The sequence below is a fragment of the Acipenser ruthenus genome, chromosome 50, assembly GCF_902713425.1.
Source record: "Acipenser ruthenus chromosome 50, fAciRut3.2 maternal haplotype, whole genome shotgun sequence".
NCBI lineage: Eukaryota > Metazoa > Chordata > Actinopteri > Acipenseriformes > Acipenseridae > Acipenser > Acipenser ruthenus.
Genome location: NC_081238.1, coordinates 5,678,751 through 5,686,295, shown reverse-complemented (window position 1 = coordinate 5,686,295; position 7,545 = coordinate 5,678,751).

Here is a 7,545-nt window from a genome sequence, read left to right as displayed (position 1 = left end):
ACACACACACACACACACACACACACACACACACACACACACACACACACATAATGATAATGAGTTGTACCTTTTCTATTGGTTAAGTGTCAGAGAAAGAGGAGGGGAGAGACACCTATGCAGAAGGGTATTTAATGTCATGCAACAATTGTAAGAACGAGTATTCTGTGTCCTGTACCTGGGACCAGGCTCCCTGCATATTTCAATAAACCTAACAACTGACTGAAGAAAAGGACTCTGTGCAGTTTCTTGAATCTACTTACTCACCATCCTCTTTTTTAAGTTACATCATTAGGTATGTTGACGGGGATTCCATTAAAGAGAATTTATTCTTCTGCAAAGAATTGCCAAGTCACACGACCAGAGAGGAACTCTTTAGTGCCACAAATGCTTATCTGGAGGAAAACAATCTTAACTGGACAAAGTGCCATAGCATCTGCAGTGATGGAACAGCTTCCATGACAGGAAAAGTCATAGAATTCGTGAGTAAGGTGAAGAACAGAATCCTGACATCCAGGTCAGCCACTGTATCCTGCACTGTCGCCAAAACAATGCCACCTGAGTTAACTGCAGTATTAGACGAAACAGTGAAAATCATGAATTATATAAAATCACATCCTTTGAAATTACGCTTGTTTACTATTCTGTGTGAAGAGATGGGAGCCGAACACCAGAGTTTACTCCTGCACACAGAAGTGCAATGGCTGTCTCGGGGGAAGGCTCTCCTGTGTTTATGAGCTCCAGAATGAGCTGAAACAGTTTTCGACTGTGCAAGAATTGCCCCACAAACATTTAATATGTGATGATTCTTGGTGTGCTAAGTTTGCATATCTTGCAGATATATTCAGCCATCTGAATGAGCTGAATATTAAAATGCAGGGGAAAAACGAGAACATTCTGACTTCAAGGCTTCCAATCAAAACTGGCCATTTGGCAGGAAAAAGTGGCAAGTTGGTCAATTGAGATGTTTCCATTGGCATCGGCAGATCCTGCTGGCAAAACCGTGCTCAACCAGATCACCACACATCTTAAAACACTACAAGACAAGCTTGAATGCTACTTCCCTTCAACGAGTATGGAAGACTTTGACTGGGTACGTGATCTGTTTAGTTAACTTTCTATGGAATCATCAAAGAAGTTGTCATTAAAAGAACAAGAGGAATTCGTTTGCAGAGATGCCGCTGGACACATTTTTGGTTGCTTGCGGGATAAGAATATTTCAGACCACGCTATTGCAATAATATTACCGTTTCCCACAACCTACTTGTGTGAGTTGGCCTTCTCAACACTGGCTTATGTGGAAAACAACAGGAGGGCGCGCCTGTCAGGGGAGCAAGACCTGCGAGTTGCCCTATAATCAGTTCCTCTCCGGATCAAGGTGTGACACTAACATTGCCGGTAAGATGTTGCTCACAGAATTTCATTTGCGTTTTGCTCTGTCCCATATACTCTTAATTTCAAGAAGTATTGTTTTAATGATTAAGAAGTTTTAATGAACCCTCCGGTGGCAGGGTTCATCAGATTCAAGACCCTGGTGCTTGCCTACAGGTTAACCAAGGGAACAGCTCCAGGCTATGGACTGTCCCTACACACACTAGCACCAAGTTGGTGCTAATCAATCTCTAAACCTATCAATGAACCCATTTTCAAACAGCAATGACCCTCCCTTTTCTTTACAACTTTAATATCTAAAGATTTACTAATAGGCTTGTGTTCTTCATGTTTTAAACTTCAATATTGATCATCTTGTTTCTTTATTAGGCTACTTTAATATCTTCCACCCAGACTTTTCATTAGGGTAGTATTCTTCACTTCATGTCTTGAAGAGCTGCAGTGTGTGCAGGCTCTCTATACAACCCACCATGAACACACCTGATCAATTAATCAGCAAGACGACCTTTGTCACCGAGACAAAATCTTGCACACACTGCACCTCTCCAGAACAAGGAGTAGAGAATAGCAGAAACATGAAAAGCACATCCAATGTCATAACTTGAACTGAAATGAAACAACCAGCATAAGTACTTTAGGACAGATATGGAATACTTTATTCACTCTCAGTCACTCAATATAACTTACACAGCTATTTCTCTGTCAAAAACAAAAACAAAACACCTTTTAGTCTCTTTACTTCAATTGTTTCACTTTCTCTTTTAACAGCATCAGGATCACACTCACACCCATCTCTCACCCCAACATCGAGTTGACTAGCTTGGTAGCTTGCTATCATTAATAAATTTGACTCCAGCTAGATTACAACATACAACAAAGTAATTGCAATTAAACATAACAACCAGTCTCAATGCACGATGTTAGCGACACAAATTGTCTTACTTCTCACCACATTGCAGTTTCTGTCCTCAACCATTTGAACCGAGAGCACGGTCGAGCGGCGCAGTTATTGATGCTTTCAACCTTCCCTGGACACTGATGCTGCTGCCGCACATTAATACAAGATACAGTATGCCCAAATACATTTTGAATTGAAGCAACTGCTTATTTGTACGAGTTACTATGGCATCTGTAATCTTATATGATTTTTCCAGGACACTCAAAGTTTTCCAGGACATTTTTTTTCTTCTCATTTTCCATGTGTTTTCCAGGCCAGGAAGACTAGTCTTTAATTTTCCAGGTTTTCCAGGAAGGGTGGGAACCCTGACAGAACAAAACAAACTTTTCCCAACTCACAATATAAACAACAAGTACGCCCTCGCCAGTACCTGAGCCGAGCTAAGATTACTTTCTACTTGCAGAGATTATACTCTCTGCCAAAACTAAATTACCAAAAATAAACCGTGTTGTCTTCACAAAAAATAGTACATTTGTTCTATTATGCAAAGTAAATGGCAAAAAGACAAAATTTTTCTTAACACAAGAAAGTCACTTTTTATAACGTGTGTGTTTGCTAGAAGTCTTCAACAAAACAGAGATTCTTCAAACCGAGGTTCCTGAAGTCTGCAGGTCTCTCTGGTGGTGTATTGCCCACTGCCACACACCCAGAGTGATCTGCTGACATCCTTATATATTAGAAAACCCTGCCTTCTTTGAGCCATGATCCCAGGGCTTCTGGGAGATGTAGTTTTTGAGGCCAGTCAGCCATTTCTTAAAGGGCCTGCGCCCTTTACTATCAAACCCCTTAGCAATGTTGATTTCTATCTCTCTCTTGGCCTTTCTAACTTCCTTTTTTACTTGTGTTTGCAGTTCCAAGTACTCTTTCTGTGTACTTTGTTTTTGGTCCCTTTTAAATGCTCTGTAAAGTGCCTTTTTTCGCTGAATTTTTTTTTTGTTAATCTATTAAACCATTTTGGCCATTTTGTTTTAGATTTAGATTTGTCTACTTTTGGGATGGAATTGTTTTGTGCCTCTAGTACTACATTTTTTAAAAAACAGCCATCCTTTTTTCTGTGGATGTTTTCTTTATTTTACTCCAATCTACTTCTGTTAGTCTCTGTTTCATACCTTCATAGTTTGCTTTTCTAAAATTGTAAACCTTAGCTTTAGTCATTACCTTTTGGGTTTCAAATATCACTTCAAATGAGACCATGTTGTGGTCTGAGTTTGCCAATGGCTCTCTGACCTCTGTTTTAGTTATTCTGTCTTCGTTATTTGAAAAGACTAAATCAAGGCATGCCTCCCCTCTAGTCGGTGCCTTGACAAATTGTGTTAGGAAGCAGTCATTTGTCATTTCCACCATTTCAAATTCGTCTGTCGTGCTCCCCATCGGGTTTTCCCATTTTATATGGGGAAGTTGAAATCCCCCATTAGTATGGCTTCTCCTTTTCTACACGCATTTCTAATGTCATTGCATAACAGCTTATTTTGCTGGGCGTCTGTATTTGGTGGTCTATAGCATGATCCTATTATTATGCCCTTTGAATTTTTGTCCATCATTCTGACCCATATCGATTCAGCGTTGTTTTCTTTGTCCAGATTTAACAGCTGGGCTTCAAGACTATTTCTTATGTATAGCGCTACCCCTCCGCCTCTTCTGTCCTGCCTGTCTTTCCTATACAGTGTGTACCCATTAATATTATATTTGACTCCATCACTCTCAGACAACCAAGTTTCTGTAACACCTAACATGATCAATGGTTGCTGGGGAGTCCCAACATCACACCCCTGCTCCCCCAGAAAATGTTCTGGGGGGTGTGGCTTCAGCTCCTCCCATACCTTCTCTTCCAGCAATGGGCCTTGGGCTTGCAACAACTCCACCCCCTCTGGCTCTTGGGCTGACGACGGCTCCACCCCCTCTATCTCTCAGGGTCACAACGGCTCCGTCCCTTCTGACTCACTTGCTGGCAATGGCTCTGCCTCTTCTGACTCACTTGCTGGTAACAGCTCCGCCTCTTCTGGCTCATGTGCAGGCAACGGCACCGCCCCCTCTGACTTTCGAAACGGGCAGCAGTGCGTTGGGTGGTCGCCCTCCGCACAATCTAGGCACCACCATTTCTGTTTCTGCTCTGCCTCCTCTAGCTCTCGAACTGAATGGCGGCAGCTCCTGTCTCGCTTGTGGGGTGCCTTGCTCTGACGTGCCTGGGCAGCCACTACCTCCTCCCAGCATGGGAAAATGAAGGGCCACCCCGACCCCAGCTCACCTGCCGCACGACACCACTCCCCCCCCCTCAGATTCTTCCTCTTCCTTGTGGGGGCATCGCGAGCTGCAGTGCCCGTACTCCCCGCAAGAAAAGCACCCTCCTGGGTCCCCCACGGCCTCAAAGAAATTTTCCAGGGTGTTATCCCAGAAGGTCTGCGCTGTGATGGGGTCCAGCCATATTGTGCTAGCTGCTGCCGTTGCTCTCTTTTGCCGTTGTCACTGTCTTTTTCCCATTTATTTATTTATTAATTTTTTAAAACAAACAAAAAAAACACCTACTCTGCTCCGAGTCTCCAGGATGTGCTTTAATCCCACGCAGGACACCACAATGTCACAGGATGACATGAGTGGAAGGGCTGCTAGGCGGCAATGTAGAGAGACTCGGAGACAGACGGCAGGTGAAAGCTCTACGGCGCGTATTTATTTACAAAACAAAATAAACAGTTTAAACAAAAACAGATCTAGCACACTGTTTAACAAAGAAAAATCAATACACACAGGATCAGAGATCTACCCTCTCCAGAATCATAACACCCACTAAACCTGTGCTCTCATTGCTCCCTTATATACACAACCGTGCAGCAATTTACACCCACTTAATCAATTAAACACTCCACTACATTCTCACATGTTTTTAAAGTGCCAGTGAATTAACCCTTTAATTACCCACCACCACTACAAAACACACATATACACACACACACTATAAACATAGGGCAGTACCCTCATTCTGCCACAGGGAGTATTGGGACAAATTGGTATCATGAATATAAAAAGGGAAAATGGGAAAAAGCTGGTGGAACATTGACATATGACATATGACAAATTGGGCAAAAGAGATTAAGATTGAGGAATTAAAAAGAATGGAAAATAGAGATAAAATATTGATGCCAAAATGGATGTATAAGAAATAAAAAATATGTAAACTGTTAACCACAATAATTAGCAAGAAAGGAAATAAAATGAAAACTGAGATAAAAGAAAATTAATATGTTAAAATAAGGAAGAGATATACACAGATGGATCAAAATACCCTAAATTTGGGGAAACAGGAAATGCTTACTATATACAAAAAAACAGAAATATGTAAAAGGGGAAGATTATCAAATCATTTATCAGTATTTACTGCAGAGTTGATGGCAATACTTCTGGCCATAGACAAAATAGAGGAATTTAAAGAAAAAGGATATTGTGATTTTTACAGATTCTCTAAGCTCAATACAGGCATTAGAATCAGGAACAGGAGATAGGATAGACATCATATATGAAATTATTCAGAAATGACATACTAGCTACAAAAATGGAAAAAATATTCTGATAGCCTGGATTCCAAGTCACTCGGGTATCTTAGGAAATAAAATTGTGGATTTTGAAGCAAAAAAAGCAACTCTAAATAAACAAATTGACATAACAATACATCTGAGTACTACAGAGGTGAATGCTGTGGCTAAATCAAATTTCACAGGCAGGAGCTAAGGCTGCCTGAAGAATATAGGTTACTATTTAGAGGCTTAGCATCGAGGGAATGATGATGGCCTGTGGGCCATGAGTGCTTGTTTTGAACTGTTAATGGCCTGTTGGCCAGGAAAGGCTTTGGCCTGCAGACCAGGGCAAAGGACAGGGTCCGGACTTTATACAGCAAGAACCTAGTACTGCGGAGGTCAGCCCCATGTTGGGGAACATGGGGCTGAGTTGGGGAATTGTCAGAGCAGAAGGAAGCAAGTTTTCTTCTAGGACAACCTTGTACTTGGCTTGATTCATGCGTCCTTCACAAAGACAAATCTGTCCGATTCCAGCCTTGCTGAAGCACCCCCAGATGAATCCAATTTTCAGCTTTGCCCAACACCTGGTCGTCTAATGGTTAGACGGAGACCTGGAGAGGCCTACAAGCCACAGTGTCTCGCACCCACTGTGAAATGTGGTGGAGGATCGGTGATGATCTGGGGGTGCTTCAGCAAGGCTGGAATCGGGCAGCTTTGGCATGAATCAAGCCAAGTACAAGGTTGTCCTGGAAGAAAACTTGCTTCCTTCTGCTCTGACAATGTTCCCCAACTCTGAGGACTGGTTTTTCCAGCAGGACAATGCTCCATGCCAGACAGCCAGGTCAATCAAGGTGTGGATGGAGGACCACCAGATCAAGACCCTGTCATGGCCAGCCCAATCTCCAGACCTGAACCCCATTGAAAACCTCTGGAATGTGATCAAGAGGAAGATGGATGGTCACAAGCCATCAAACAAAGCCAAGCTGCTTGAATTTTTGTGCCAGGATGGCATAAAGTCACCCAACATCAATGTGAAAGACTGGTGGAGAGCATGCCAAGATGCATGAAAGCTGTGCTTGAAAATCAGGGTTATTCCACCAAATATTGATTTCTGAACTCATCCTAAGTTAAAACATTAGTATTGTGTTGTTTAAAAATGAATATGAACTTATTTTCTTTGCATTATTCAAGGTCTGACAACACTGCATCTTTTTTGTTATTTTGACCAGTTGTCATTTTCTGCAAATAAATGCTCTAAATGACAATATTTTTATTTGGAATTTGGGAGAAATGCTGTCAGTAGTTTATAGAATAAAACAAAAATGTTCATTTTACCCAAACACATACCTATAAATAGTAAAACCGGAGAAACTGATAATTTTGCAGTGGTCTCTTTATTTTTATATATATATATATATATATATATATATATATATATATATATATATATATATATATATATATATATATATATATATATATATTAGCTCAAAGAGCCAGCTTTTGGTTTGGGTAATCTTTTTTTTTAAGTTCACTGTTGAGCTTGCTCCAGTGATGGAAGCTGCTCCAGACCTGTCCTTATATAGGCGAGATTGATTTCTATTTGTTAAATTAAGGCACGAAAGGCAGATAAAAGTTGAAGTATGATTTATTGAAGTAAAAAATGTTTGTATGTTGGAATTAAATTTA